Genomic DNA, 15,414 nt, shown 5'->3' on the forward strand with positions numbered 1-15,414 from the left:
AGGATAAGTGACAACTGTGAAAAAAGGAGATAATGATCTCACTGAAAATCCTATAATTTTTTTAACCTTGCAAATCTTCTAGGTTCTATTAAAGAGAAAAAATTAACTAAGTAAAGAGGCTAGATAAAAGTTTAATAATCCAAATTTAATAGATTTTTAAAAATTTCCTAGAATTAAGAAAACTCACAAATTCCCAAGAATTTGAATTTGAATGCTAAAAATTATTCACAATACTTTTTAACAACTTTTAAGTATTGTGTAACATGTTCAAAAAGAAATTTTATGAATTTATTACAAAAACTATGAAATTGTATTGAAGAATCTGAAACAAGATATAAATAATTGAAAAGCCATCATGTTTTAGACTAGAATAACCTAGTGCTATAAATTATCCTAATATATATATATTTTCACTGTATACATATTTCACTATATATAAATATATAAAATTCAATATATATGTACACATACACACATATACACACATATATATCTTGTGAAATTGCCAACTCTTTAAAAGACTTAAATGAAATAGTCCTAAAAGTCATATGGAAAAACAGAATATCCAATGAATTATATTATTTTCCTTCATTTATTAAATTGTGTTGAATTTTTAAAATAAATTTCTAAGAAGCATACAAGTGATTTGTAAAACTAATCTGTCTCTACTTTTTAATAACTTTCTTTAATCTGTCAGAATTACATAATTCCTAATTTATCTAACCTATTCCACTATCACTTTTTGTGTTTCTCTTGATCATATTTTACCTTTGTTCTATTTTTCCTCCCTCCCTCCCTCCCTTCCTCCTCCTTTCCTTTTCCCTTCCTTTTTTCTTTCTTTCTTTTTTTTCTTTCTCTTTCTTTCTGTCTCTGTTTTATTGACACATTTGTTTTATCCGTAATCTTCATTGTTATTAAAATTTGGGAGGAAATTTGAAAGGAATTCATTGTAATTCTATTATTTATTGGTTACCTTCTAATTGATACATATATTTAATTTTGAAGTCTAAATTATTCAGTAACATGCTTCCTACAATCAAGAAAAATCGTTGTTTCATTTATTAGTCACTTAAAGTTCCTTTCAGAAGCCATCTCACATTCTTTGTTGCTATTTTAAAAATTAGAGTTACATGTTTTTTAACAGTCAATTTTGTCAGCATATTTTATCATTATAGATGCATCAATTCCATTGTTTCCTCAATGGTGCACTTCTGTTTATTAAAGTTAATCACTTAATACCTCTTTCAGAGAAATTCTGTATGTATTAACACTTTGCCCATTAAAAAAAAAAAAAAGTGCAGCTCACTGCCTGCGTTTATTTAATTTTACCTAAACATGCTCTTTGAGACTGAAGCAAATCTGACTGATTTTTCAATGTGAAAAAATTAAAAAAAAAAAACAAAAAACTGTTCTTGGAGTTATTTCTAAACAGAATTAAGATCAGAATCATCTGAATCATCAGCATTGTCTATTTTGGAAAAACCTGATTCATCAAATGAATCGTTAGCCACCAACCATTTGAGAATGATGTTAACACCACACATAGGAATGCTACGTTTTCTAAGATTTAACATTTTCAACGACCAAGAATTAGCATATTTTGTAAATGGAAATACTACTAAAAACAGAATGCTATAAATAGAATGATGTATTGTATTTCCAAAGCTGATATACTAGAGCAAAGCGAAAATGATAACAAAAGCGAGCTATTGCGTGGCAAAGTTATCTCTGGGTAAGCACTGCAGTCACAAGTGCTACTGGTGAGCATTCTCAGGGCAAGCTGGAAAAGGCTTAAAATCACTCATTAGGTATATGTCTCAAAATACTTTTAATTTTGCTTTAACTCTAGCCTGCTCTTTCCAGAATATAGACTTCGAACACACTTCAGCCCTTTGGATTAATCAGTGTTCCTTTGAACCTATTGCTGATGAGAAGTCTGTTGTCACTCAAATTGTTGTATTAATATTTTCTTCATGCTGATGATATTCATGATAATGTTCTACAGTTTCACTTCCTTGTCACATATATTATGCTTTATTTACACTCACTGGAAACTGACAGATTTTTATTTTTTTATTGAAATGGTTATATTTTTCATGTTGAGATCTGCATTTACTTTGTATATTCATCTAATCTTATATCCTTCCTTTCTTTTTCTTTTCCTTCCTTTGATTCTTCCCTTTTTGTACTTTATTGTTATATTTTACAGCCTGCTTTATTTCATTGATTTTAGAGCCTACATATGCTAATTTAAATTCATTTTCAAATTTCACAATCATTTTCACATTTCCTAGAATAAACTAATTTTCAGAATATTGTTTTATTGCCTGTAGGTCTTCATTTCCTTATATATTTTGGATATTTTTTTCTCTTAATTTCTATAGCTTGCATTCCCTATTAAAGCACTCATTTGGATTTTTTTTTCTACTCTGCCTCCAAAGGTCCTCTCAGGTTGATGGCTTAGAAAGTCTGTCACAAATGTGATATTGGGTCAATGTCTGATCCAGTTTTTGAATCGATTTGCTCCAAATTTTTTCTGTTAATCCATGCCAGCTTTCTAATGCTTCTTTGAGTAAAAGACTTTGTAGAAATCAAAGCCTTTTAGGCTGTGAATCTGAGCCTTATTTCATTAAGTGAGTCTGGCTTATGTTCTTTGCTTACGGTGGGGCATTTTCTTTAAATAAGATGCCGATTATGCCCTTTGGATTCAAAATCCAAAAGCTTGTTGCCAATACTCATCCTTGGTGACAGACATGATTTTTGTGTTTGTCTATTTTTTAAATTATCTATTTTCTACTTACGTATTTTCTGTCACTGCTATGTATTGGATAAATGCAGTTGGTAGTTCTGTAAGCATCAACACTAACAAATTAGAGAGCATAATTTTTTATAAGTGCATTTAATGAAATATAGATTGAGCATCATCTTTTCCATACTTCTCATTTTCATTCTAAAATATGTAATGATTGCAAAAAGGAAACTTTTTAATTCAAGTTCCAAAGCTTGAACTGCTACAATTTGACTCACTCGGGCACATTTAGTGATCATGGAAAACCCCTCTATTACTATGTATATCCAGATGAACAAACCCTTCATGTCACATGCAAGCTTACCCACAATAAAAGACTGCTTTCATTCTTTGCCAGGCCTGTTGAATTGAAATTTATACTGCAATCAAAAATTATTGGTTTTAACTAAGGAATTATTTTCTATTTAATTTTATATTTCAAAAATATGATGTTGCAAGTTCTCAGAAGCTCTTTACCTTCCAGATACTAAAGGATTAGCAGCACTCTACAGCTGGAAACAAACAGGCAAAATGGGTGCAAGGCATCAAGCAGACTTATCAAATATCACTTCATTTACTCTAAAGCAAAAGCATCATTTACCATTCCATTCCAGCTCTGTCAATTTAGGCAGCCACCATACCCTGATTACTGCAGTCTGCTGTGATGACTTTTTATCTGTGAACTAGTCACAATACTATGCATAAAAGAATTCGTTTCCTAATCTAAAACCTCTGCCAGTAAAGGACTATTGTTGGCAAATTCCCTTTGTTCCATACCTCCCAGCAGATTATCTCTGAAGTGCCCATCAATCCTATATTTTTATAGGTTTTAGTAAATTCCCCTGTGTTTATAGGGGATGTCTCACTTGTGCTTCCATTATTTAAATTGCCTGGAAAGCCACATCTCTATTACGGCCACGTGCCCAGTGTTGATGAGTATAGATCAGAAATGGCAGAGTCTTTTCATTTTCTAGCCAAAAAATAAAATTGCCACTCCAGCTGCCATATTCCTGGGTACTTTATCCCATCAAGTTAAAGAAAAATCTGTTACCCCCAGTACTACTTTGTCTTCTGTTTTTGAGCTCTGGTGCTATGATCTAACTGCAAGTGTTTCCGTACTCAAGACAGGCCTTCCTTCCCAACTTGATTCGTTCCCAGGCTTATAAAAGTAAATGGCTTATCTACATGTGAGATTTAGTTCCTCTGCCCTCTCTGTAAGTATTGGCAAAAAATGTGTGCCCTAGTCAGGGAGGAAAAGTGTATGTCTCTTTAATATCTTCAATTCAATATTCTTTCTAATAATATCACTCATATAATATTAGCTCAATAAAAGTATTAGAATTTAATCCACAGTATAAAGCAAAACACACATAAGAAGTAAAACATAAATACACTTAAATATTAACTTTTTAAATTTATGGTCTTTGTCTTTAAATAACTGTGTTTTTATGTATTATTTAAGTTAAAAGATAGATTTCTTCACTTATAAAATAAGAGTAATACTATCTATTTAATTTTGTTGATGTAAAAATTTAGTGTAATAATATACCAAAGTGTTTCAAACCCTAGTTTGCATAAGAATCACCTGGACACATGTTAAAATGCAGAATAGGTATCCATTAGATATTCTTATGTAGGATCTGGGACACAGACAAGATAATGCATTTTGTTTTTTTTTTGTAAGGATCACATTGATTTGGATGTTAGTAGCCAGTGGACAACTTGAAAATCATTGATAAATAAAAATTAATTATCACAGTGCTGCCACATATTAAGGATTCTATAGATGCTAATGATTATTGTCTTTTTAATACACTATGCATTGAACCATAATGTGATATTGGTGATACCTACAGGTACTCCATAACTAGGGAGCTGGTAAAACTATTAGCCAGGATTGACTGCAAAGTGACCCCTGCCTGATTCCTGTCCTGTTCTGGATCCCTTGATAAGTCATTAACCTTGTGCTGAGTGTCTATGTTCTCAAATTATGAATCTCGAATTCCACTGGTATATAATATTGAGGGGCTCAATGAATAAATCTCATTTTATTTACAGTTTTTCAAAATTGTCTCCTTAAATATTCAATTAGATTGGGCAACACAGAGTTCCACAATTGAATGCATTCTTCTCTGCTCTTTGTATTTCTAAATACTTGGAACAAATCTGAGTGGTTTTAGAAGTTAATCAAACTTCTAAAGTTCTCTCCCTGATTGTCTTATTTTGATTTTCCCAATGCCTGAGAATGGTCTCCATTCTTTACTTCATCATTCAATTTTATTTTTTCACAACAGTCCCATTGATCAAACAAACAAACAAACAAACAAACAAACCTCCTTTCGCTCAGAGTAAAGTAAACCTAGCCTGTTTGATTTAGGTAGTTGCCTAATATCTACTCAGTTTTCACTGAAAATTGTTTTAAAATTAAAATATGAAAATAGCTGAAATCATGAAAGATTTGGTTGAAAACAAATAAATTGCTTTTTAGGCAACAATATGCTATATCCTTGATTTCCTATTAATGTCAATGGTAATCATTGGAATTGTGAAACTTGGTTTGATTTCAAACAACTGTTTTAATAGAGCCACTCAAAGACAAAAGTAGAATCATCTACTGTCAACCTAATGTGATTTCTGGGAATCACCCACAGGCTATTCTGCATGTGACAGCACAAACCAATATGTAGATAATTGATTCTTTGATTGCAGGTATAGTGACTTATTAAGATTAAAATAAGAAAAAAATCACCTTATAACTAGTTGCCCCTTGAAAAATTTATTTCTGAAAATTTGGCTTACAGCAATTATTTATCATTGGAAGACAGTACAGGAAAGGAGGTTTTGCAGCTGTTGGCTAAATTTCTCAGGGTAGTAAAGACTGAGTTGCCATGTGGTAACATGCATCAGGAAGGAGAGAATAATGAACCAAAAATACAGACATGAATGTTGAAAAAAAGGGGGGAAAAACTTGAAAGAAGATTTCAATTACTTAACAGTTCTGTCCAGGCTTGTCTGTACCCCTAAATAATCTTATGTGACAGATTTGACTCTAGGTTATGCCTAGGAACTGCTAAGTAGAATTAGCATTACTCTCTGGCCACATCTATTGGATGGAAGATTTTAGAATCGATGTGAATTGAGATCAACATACTTTGAATTTGACCCTTAGCAGGAGGAGAAATTTAAGTTATTTGCTAATACTAAATTTTAAAGTGATTTTTTTCTTTATATGTTTGAACATTTCAGTTGAGCAGGTGAACAGAATATATTAGGAATTAAGAATCTAAACCAAATTGGAGAACATGAACATATAGTTATATCCTGCCTAATGTCTTCTATATCATGATATTGATAAATAGTCTTCAACAATAATTCCTAATTATTCAACATCCCATCCATTCTTAAAAAGAAGTGAGGAATATTAGATATATAAAATTCATATTCGTACAAGCCACAGGGTTTGACTATAATGAATGTCGAGAACAGGAGGAAAAAACGAAATTGGCAAGGCCAAGAATTAATCCACAGCCAATTTCAGGGCTAGAGGAACTAATGGCATAATAGCACTATTTCCACAAAAATACTGACTTCTCTTTCAAAAACAGTGTAAAATAGAATATGTATTTATGTAACAAGAGCTGATTTATATATCAAAAAGATCATATCTGATAGTTCATACACCACACTATACCAATATTTTTAATCAGAACAGTGGTCCAAACCTGGTTCCTATGTGAACCTAAAGTATGCCTTTAGGCAGCAGGAACAGGGCCACCTATGGTCTTTGTGACATGAAATACTACAGCTTAATTTTGTTTTTACTTATTTGAGTTTTCCCCATTCAGACTTTAGAATCCGATTATATTTAGTGATAAGGGAATCGAAGTCTAAGATCACCTCAACTAAACATATCCAACTCCTTTACTAAAGCCTTCATCGAATCCTATAAAATTACCTTCTCCCTTCAATTATGGATAAAGAGCTCAGTAAAGACAAAGTTCACTGAACTGTCAAATTCCTCATAGAAAAAGATTATTTGTTCTTAAATATTTCAGGATAAAGCTTCAAGTAATATAGAAGATAAAGTTATTCTTACTATTGTGATAGTTGTGTTGCCCCTGGACCCCAGTCAATGAATCTGCATGGGGCTCAATTAATGTTTCACTACATCAGATCTTAATTTTTAATATTTTTAATGTAGCTTTTTAACATATATTCTTTTTATGTTGTGTTTATGAGGAGGAGAATGAGTAAGAGTTGAAGTGATGGAGGATTGTCACTGTGCCTAACAACAGATGGTGATGGCTTGACCAAATTATCTTAGTGCCCAGAGCCACCCATAAGGCTAAGCTATAGCAATATTAGTGGCTGCTTGAAGAGTAGTGTACAATCCTAAAATTTCGCTTAATCGAGGAGGAGTTTCTTTATAATCAGTCCTTTAAAAACTGTGCCATAGAGAGAAGTCTGAATTAGAAAATGTCATCAATTTGTGTGTCAAAGTGAACTTTTCAAACAGAACCAAGACTAGAGAACATATTGAATAAGAATGAGACAGGTTGGAGTATGGGGAAGCTTTCAAGGAGCTTGGAAAGGTGCAGTATAAAGAAATGAAAGCAGATATGAAGATGTTTCCAAGAATGTTAAATGTCCTCAAAAATGTCTTTTAATAGAGGGAATCAAATTTCTGTAAGTTATAGGTGAACTCTTTAAAAGGGTGAAAAGGGGCCCATCAAGGTGGCTCTCGTCTGTAATACCAGCACTTCAGGAGGTGAAGGTGGTGGATTGCTTGAGCCCAGTAGTCCACGACCAGCCTGGACAACATAGTGAGACCCTGCCTTTACAAAAAAGTTACAAATTAGTTGGGTGTGATGGTGTGCACCTGTAGTCCTAGCTACTTGGGAGGCTGAGGCAAAAGGATTGCTTGAACCTAAGAATTCAAGGCTGCAATGAGCCATGATCACGCCACTGCACTTCAGCCTGGGCAACAGAAGGAGGCCCTGTCTCTAAAAAAAAAAAAAAAAAAGTGAAAAGGGCTAGGCAGACAGCAGCTCAAGGCTGTCTAAACATGACAAGATAGACCAAATCAGTGACCTTTCTGACTTGGAAGACTATCCTGTAGAAAGGTTGTCAGCCTCAGCTGACTTTTAGTTTAAATTTACTCCTAGAGATAAGATGATTACTTGCTCTGAGCATACCACAGAAATACTTTTGGGAGAGAGCTTTTTTATAAATAGAATTCAATCTGAACATGTCTTTATGGAAAACACTTGTTTCCCAATATTTTGCAATTGTATTTAATAATCTAATAGGATTTGGCTGTGTACCCACCCAAATATCATCTTGAATTGTAGCTCACATAATCCCCACTTGTTGTGGGAGGGACCTGGTGGGAGATAATTGAATCATGGTGGTGGTTTCCCCCATACTGCTCTTGTAGTGAATAAGTCTCATGAAATCTGATGGTTCTATAAGGTGGAGTTTCCCTGGACAATCTCTCTTTTTTTGCCTGCTGCCATGTAAGACATGCCTTTTGTCTTCCACCATGATAGTGAGTCCTCTCTAGCCATGTGGAACTGTGAGTCCATTAAACCTCTTTCTTCTTTATAAATTACCCAGTTTCTGGTATGTCTTTATCAGCAGCGTGAAAACGGACTAATACATAATCTGTGGGCCATAATGATTCAATGTCTCATTCTTAAGGTTTTAAATAGTTCTATTTTTATTCTAAGTAAATGCTATCTTGGATTACGATGGTACAGGAATTGTACTATGCCAAAAAGTTCCATACTGGTCCAGAAATCCTAGTCTTCAATGTCAAGGGCCAAATTCCATGTGGATCAGTGGCTAGAACATATAATAACCATTACAATAATAATTTTTATGATGAAATTATTAGTCACTACATGTATTCATTCTTTATATATATGCCAGGTACATTCTATCTATCTAACCTAATATATTCTTCAAATATCTTCAGGAGAATGTGGTACTATTTTAATCTTACAGATAAAAAAGTAAAATATTTATTAATTTTAGCAGCTGTAATTTTGGTAGAGGATGAAATTTTCTTAGTTAAGATCCATGATCATAATCAAATACCTAGAGAAATAAAATGTTTTCAATTTGTCACACTGCTGTTAATCAGCATCATGCATGGAACTATTGGTTATGGGCTTATAAATACAAAATGTATTTTATTCCACATTAATAAATATGTCAAAAACTTTTAAATTTGAATTAATATATACTGGAGCATGATGGCAGAATATTTAAACAATAAAATGAAGTCTGTCCTCTTTTTTTTTTACATAGTCGATGTTCAAAGTTCATGGTTGTTCCTATATTCTATATTAGGCACTAGAGTTGATATGACATAGTGATGTAGAAGCCACATATTTCTTTTATAAAGTAACTTGCAAATATCACCTATTCTTGATCATAGATACTTTTTTTTGGTTTAGTTTTTGTAACTTATTTTAAATATTATGGCTGTGCACAGTGGCTCACACATGCAATCCTAACACTTTGGGAGGCCAGGACATGTAGAACACTTGAGCCCAGGAGTTTAAGACCAGCCTGGGCAACATTATGAAACCCCATCTCTACCAAAAAAAAAAAAAAAATATATATATATATATATATATATATATATATGCGCCATGGTATCATGCACCTATACCTATAGTCCCAGCTACTCAGGAGGCTGAGGTGGGAGGATCCCTTGAGCTGGGGAGATGGAGGTTGAAGTAAGCTGAGATCACACCACTGCACTCCAGCTGGGCAACAGAGTGAGACTCAGTCTCAAAACAAACAAACAAACAAACCAACCCCCCCCACATACACATAAACAAAAAACAAACAAAACTTAAATATTATTCTGGAGTTACCTAATCCTCTAAATTTTTTTAAAAGGCAAGTTTCCCAGGACAATTACATTTTGGTCATTCGATGTCTTTGATGAAAATAGTGATTTAAATATTTTATCAAAATTTATTATTTATTTTCTACCTAATTATTATGAACTCCATCTACTTAGGAAGTTTTTAGAGATATTCTAGTGATAGGAAATTGTGGTTGATCCTAGAAAGTAGAGTTATCTACTCAGAGCAGTTGCCAAAATATTAACCATAAATATCCTTTCTCTCTCAAACCTTAAATAAATGAATATTATTCACTAATGTGTTCATTTATTTTTAAACAACTTATCTATTGAGTGCTATGTATCCTACTTGGTGTTCAGTATAGGGATGAAGTAATGAATATGTGATTTATTAAATAAGCATTTACTAATCTATTGGACTAAGCACAAAAGAAAGAGTCCAACAGATCACAATTTCTGATTATCTGTTGATTCAGTAAATAATTCCCCAAAGAAATGCAATTCAATGACTATCTCCTCCCTGAAAAAAGAAAAACAATACTGTCTTCAGTTTTCCAAAGTTTACAATTTATCTATATGTACAAGAGCTTTTTTGAAAGAGTATGTCTTAAATCATTGACAATTAGCCCAGACAGGGAAAGTCACACTCCTGTTGACTGAGGTTTGGTACCTGCATGAATGGCTTAACTTTAGGTAAAAGTAAAGGGGGGAAAAATAATCCAGCTTCAGCAGACAGCATAACAGATTTAGTGATTAATTTAGTGAGCTTGGGTAAGAAAGACATGAGAAAGACTATTTTATGTATTTGGGGGGCAAGTTGTAAATTTATTTTATAAAGGTAATAATTGAAAAAATGGGCATGTCAATTATGCTTTTAAACTTTTTAAAAAAGTATTACTTTATAGACCAATATACTCAATAATTTAGACAGTTAGTTTTGTTTTGTTTTCTTCCTTCCAGCACTAATCAAATTAACATTTCTTCAATTGAGCAACAAAAGAAGTTGCTGAATGATGTTCACTAGACATGCTGGAGTAAAAAACTGATGGTCAGGTTTCCATGAGCCACCCTGCAACTCTACTCAGTAATTTTATTTAATCTATTTCTATTCATTTGTCTGTTTTAAAATATTTCATATTGTTGGTAAGGCTAAGAAGCCTGTATCATTCCATTTAGGTATCAATTCCTTGATGAACTAATGAAAGGCATAACTCAGCATGCTGCAGTTCCACAGTTCGGACAAAAAGTGTAACCATTTCAGATACACTCAGAATAAAGTAAAACAGATCAAAAAGTGTGAAGAAGTAAGTCACACATGAAATTGGAGTGTATTGTCAAAATAGGTTTACAACCAATAAAAAACTATTATAAATATTCAATTCCCTATAAAACAAAGGCAGTAGATGAATGCTAAAGAAGCCACAAACAGGAGATCAGAATAGTTTCAGAAAAAAAAAAAATAGAAAACCAAAGAATAGTTTAGAAAAAATGACAGATAGGAGGCAGGACTTAGTTGCAGCTCCCACTCGGACAGACAGAACAGTGTGTGGAGACACACATTGTTGTGAACTTTTGCTCCAAGAACTACCCCAGGAACATGCTGGGAAAGCTGAGAAAATCCACAGACCCTTTGAAGGAAGTGGCTGGCTACTGCAGGATCTGTGAGACAGCTGAAAAACTGAATGTCCAAAATGTGAGAGGGGAATCACCTGCCCACGAAAACACACATTTTCACTGGGGAATCTGAAGGGTCAGATCACGGAAGAAAGATCTTATCTGGAGCTGAGATGAATTTAGAGAGCTGGATAAAATATAGGGGTAGAGGAAGCAGCAGAAACAGCCCTGTGGGCACTCTTGGTCCCCAGCAAAGCCATTCCTGACTTTGTCCTGCAGATGTCCTTGCGGAGGGCTGCCAGTGGAATTAGGGAAAGACCACAGGGAGAAGGAAACTTCCAGCTGAGCTTTGTAACAATTCTGACTGAACTCAAAGTTTCCTGGACAGAATCAGGGGGAGGGGGCGAACTGGGAGTACAGATACAAACACAAAAGCCATGGCAGGTAGGGGGGCAAGGAACCTGAAAGTTCTGCTTGCTTTCTCAGTGGGGTGGTCTTATAGCCTGGGGCAAATTCTCAGCCCTGCTGACTGGCTGCCAGGAAATAAACTCAGTGCTGCTGGGGGAGCACCATAAGAGTGAGGCTAGCCTTTTGGGCTGTGTAGGAGCTGGGTGAGGTCTGTCACTGCTGGCTTTCCCTCACTTCCCAGGTGACCTGTATGATGCAGGAGAGGCGGTCATAATCCTCCTGGTAAGGTAACTTAATCACCCTGAGAACCACTCCCCCATTTCCCAGGGCAGCCTCAGCAGCCTTGCCAAAGGAGGGTCTGAGATCCAACACCCCTAACCCTGCCCCTACCCTGGTAGTCAAAATCAAAGGACATAATCTCTGGAGAGCTTTAAGGCCCCATCCACCACCTAAGAAACCTGAATACTTATCCAGGAGACCCTAGGGCTAGCTTATATCCCCACTATACTACTGCAACTGATGCTCTCTTGAAAGCACCACCTCCTGGATGGAGGCCAACAAAACTATGACCTAGGACCCATACAGAGTCCACTTCACTCCCCTTTTACCTCCACCAGAGCAGGTGCTGGTGTCCACGACTGAGAGACCTGAAGATGGATCACAACACAGGATTCTTTGCAGACACTCTCCAGTACCAGCCAGGAGGACAGAAGTTCTGCTGAGTGGCTAGACCCAGAAGAGAAATAACAATCACTGCACTTTGTGTCTCAGAAAGCCCCATTTCCAGGGGAAGGGAGAGAACACTATGTCAAGGGAGCACCCAGCAGGACAAAAGAACTTGAACAACAGCCCTTGAGTCCCAGATCTTCCCTCTGACGTAGCCTACCCAAATGAGAAAGAACCAGAAAAACAATTCTGGTAATATGACAAAACAAGGTTTAACACCCGCAAAAGATCACATTACCTCACAAGCAATGAATCCAAACCAAAAAGAAATCTCTGAATTGCCAAAAAAAGAATTCAGAAGGCCAATTATTAAGCTACTCAAGAAGGCACCAAAGAAAGGTGAATACCAATTTAAAGAAATAAAAAAAGAATAATAATATAGAATATAGACAGAAAAATCTCCAGAGAAATTGACAGCATAAATAAAAAACAGTCACACCTTTGGAAATGAAGGACACACTTAGAGAAATGCAAAAGACACTGGAAAGTCTCAGCAATAGAATCAAACAAGTAGAAGAAAAACTTCAGAGCCCATAGAGAAGGCTTTGAAATTAACCCAATACAACAAAGACAAAGAAAAAAGATTTTTAATAAATGAACAAAGCCTCCAAGTTTGGGGTTATGTTAAATGACTAAATGACTAAAACTGAGAATAATTGGTGTTTCCCGCATGTTCTCACTCAGAGGTGGGAGTTGAAAAATGAGAACACGTGGACACAGGGAGGAGAACATCACACACTGGGGCCTGTTGGTGGGTGAGGGGCAAGGGGAGGGAGAGCATAAGCCCCTAATGCAAGAGGGGCTTAAAACCTAGATGACAAGTTGGTGGGTACAGCAAACCACCATGGCACATGTATATCTATGTAACAAACCTGCACATTCTGCCCATGTATCCCAGAACTCAAAGTATAATTAAAAAAAAAAAAAAAAAAAAAAGAAAGAAAAAGCTTTACTGAGATGTTAGGAAGTTAGATTGAAAATTCTTATTGGAATTATAAGAAATGACAGATACAGGATATTTTTAATTTGCTGGCAGCTATCAGGTGCCGTTTAGCATATTCTTGTCTGGTTAGAGGTACAGTAGTGTAGTATGTAATAAAAGAAGGCATATTATACGAGGATTTGAGTTCAGGCAATGTCACATGTAACTGTATGAATGTGGATCCCATGATTTTAAAAAATTGTCTATAATAAACAGTACTTCTACTGAAAAAAAGAAAAAGAATAATTGGTGTTCTGAGTAAAAAGAGACATGTAAAAGTTTGGAAAACATATTTGAGGAAATCAAGAAAAACGTCTCTGGCCTTCCTGGAGATCTAGACATCTAAATATAAGAAGTTCAAAGAAGATCCAGAAAATTCTTCACAAAAAGATCATTGCATAGGCACATAGTCACCAGGTTACCTGAAGTCAAGTTGAAGGAAAGAATCTTAAGATCTGTGAGGTAAAAGCACCAGGTAACCTATAAAAGAAAACCTATCAGATTAACAGCAGATTTCTCAGCAGAAACCCTACAAGCTAAAAGGAACTGGGGCCCTATCTTCAGCCTCCTTAAACAAAACGATTATCAGCCAAGAATTTTGTATCCAGAAACTACACTTCATAAATGAAGGAAAGATACAATCTTTTTCAAAAAAACAAATGCTGAGAGAATTCACTAGTACCAAGTCAGCACGACAAGAACTATTAAAAGCAGCTCTAAATCTTGAAACAAATCCTTGAAATACACCACAATAGAACTCCCTTAAAGCATAAATCTCACAGGACCTAAAATACAATAACACATTTTTAAAAAAGGCAATAACTAGTGAGATAAATAGAATAGTCCCTCACATTTCAATACTAATGTTGAATGTAAATGGCCTAAATGCTCCACTTAAAAAAGAGAATGGCAGAATGGATGATTTGGCCAACCAAGTATCTGCTGCCTTCAAGAGACTCACCTAACAAATAAGAACTCACATAAACTTAAGGTGAGAGGGTTGAAAAGATATTCCACGCAGATGGACACCAAAAGTGGGCAGGAGTAGCTAGTCTTATATCAGAACAAAACACACTTTAAAGCAACAACAGTAAAAAAAAGACAAAGAGGGACATTATATAATGATAAAACGACTAGCCCAATAAAATATCACAATTCTAAATATATATGCACCTGACACTGGCGCTCCCAACTTTATTAAACAATTGCTACTAGACCTAAGAAATGAGATACAGAGCAAAACAATAATAGTGGGGGACTTCAATATTACACTGACAGCACTAGACATGTCATTAAGACAAAAAAAAGTAAACAAAGAAAGAATAGACTTAATCTATACCTGGAACAAATAGACATTTAAAAAAATATTTTTATGTCCATAGGTTTTGGGCAAACAGGTGATATTTGGTTACATGAGTAAGTTCTTCAGTGGTGATCTGTAAGATTTTGGTGCACCCTATCCACCCATCACCCAAGCAGTATACACTGAACCCAATTTGTAGTCTTTTATCCCTCAGCCACTTTCCACCCTTTCTGCCTGAATCCCCAAAGTCTATTCTGTCATTCTTATATCTTTGCATCCTCATAACATAGTTCTCAGTTATAAGTGAGAACATGTGATGTTTGGTTTTCCATTCCTGAATTACTTCACTTAGAATAATAATTTCAAACCTCATTCAGGTTGCTGTGAATGCCATTAATTCATTCCTTTTTATGGCTGACTAGTATTCCATGCTATATATGAGATACATATGTATATATACATACATACATATATGTGTGTATATGTGTATATATGCATATATAAACATCATATATACACATATGTGTATATACATACATACACATGTGTGTATGTATACATATGTATCATGCACATATATGTATATATACATATGTATCATATATACACATATATGTATGTATATATACATATGTATCATATATACACATATATGTATGTATATACATATGTATCATATATACACATATATGTATATATACATATGTATCATA

At 34.6% G+C, this 15,414-nt stretch overlaps 1 long non-coding RNA gene across 2 annotated transcripts in view; it reads right to left on the bottom strand.

The window, feature by feature from the left end:
- The window catches only part of LOC129006135 (uncharacterized), a 406,817-nt gene that overhangs the window by 82,871 nt on the left and 308,532 nt on the right, over positions 1-15,414 (bottom strand). The window contains exon 1 of one of the 2 annotated variants that reach the window (XR_008491924.1): positions 12,299-12,498. The exons of the other annotated variant lie outside the window; for it this stretch is intronic. This is a non-coding gene — a long non-coding RNA (uncharacterized LOC129006135). Of the gene's footprint in view, positions 1-12,298; positions 12,499-15,414 lie in introns of those variants that run through there. 2 annotated transcript variants of the gene reach the window in all.

This window comes from Pongo pygmaeus, chromosome 8 (genome assembly GCF_028885625.2).
Source record: "Pongo pygmaeus isolate AG05252 chromosome 8, NHGRI_mPonPyg2-v2.0_pri, whole genome shotgun sequence".
Taxonomy (NCBI): Eukaryota; Metazoa; Chordata; class Mammalia; order Primates; family Hominidae; genus Pongo; species Pongo pygmaeus.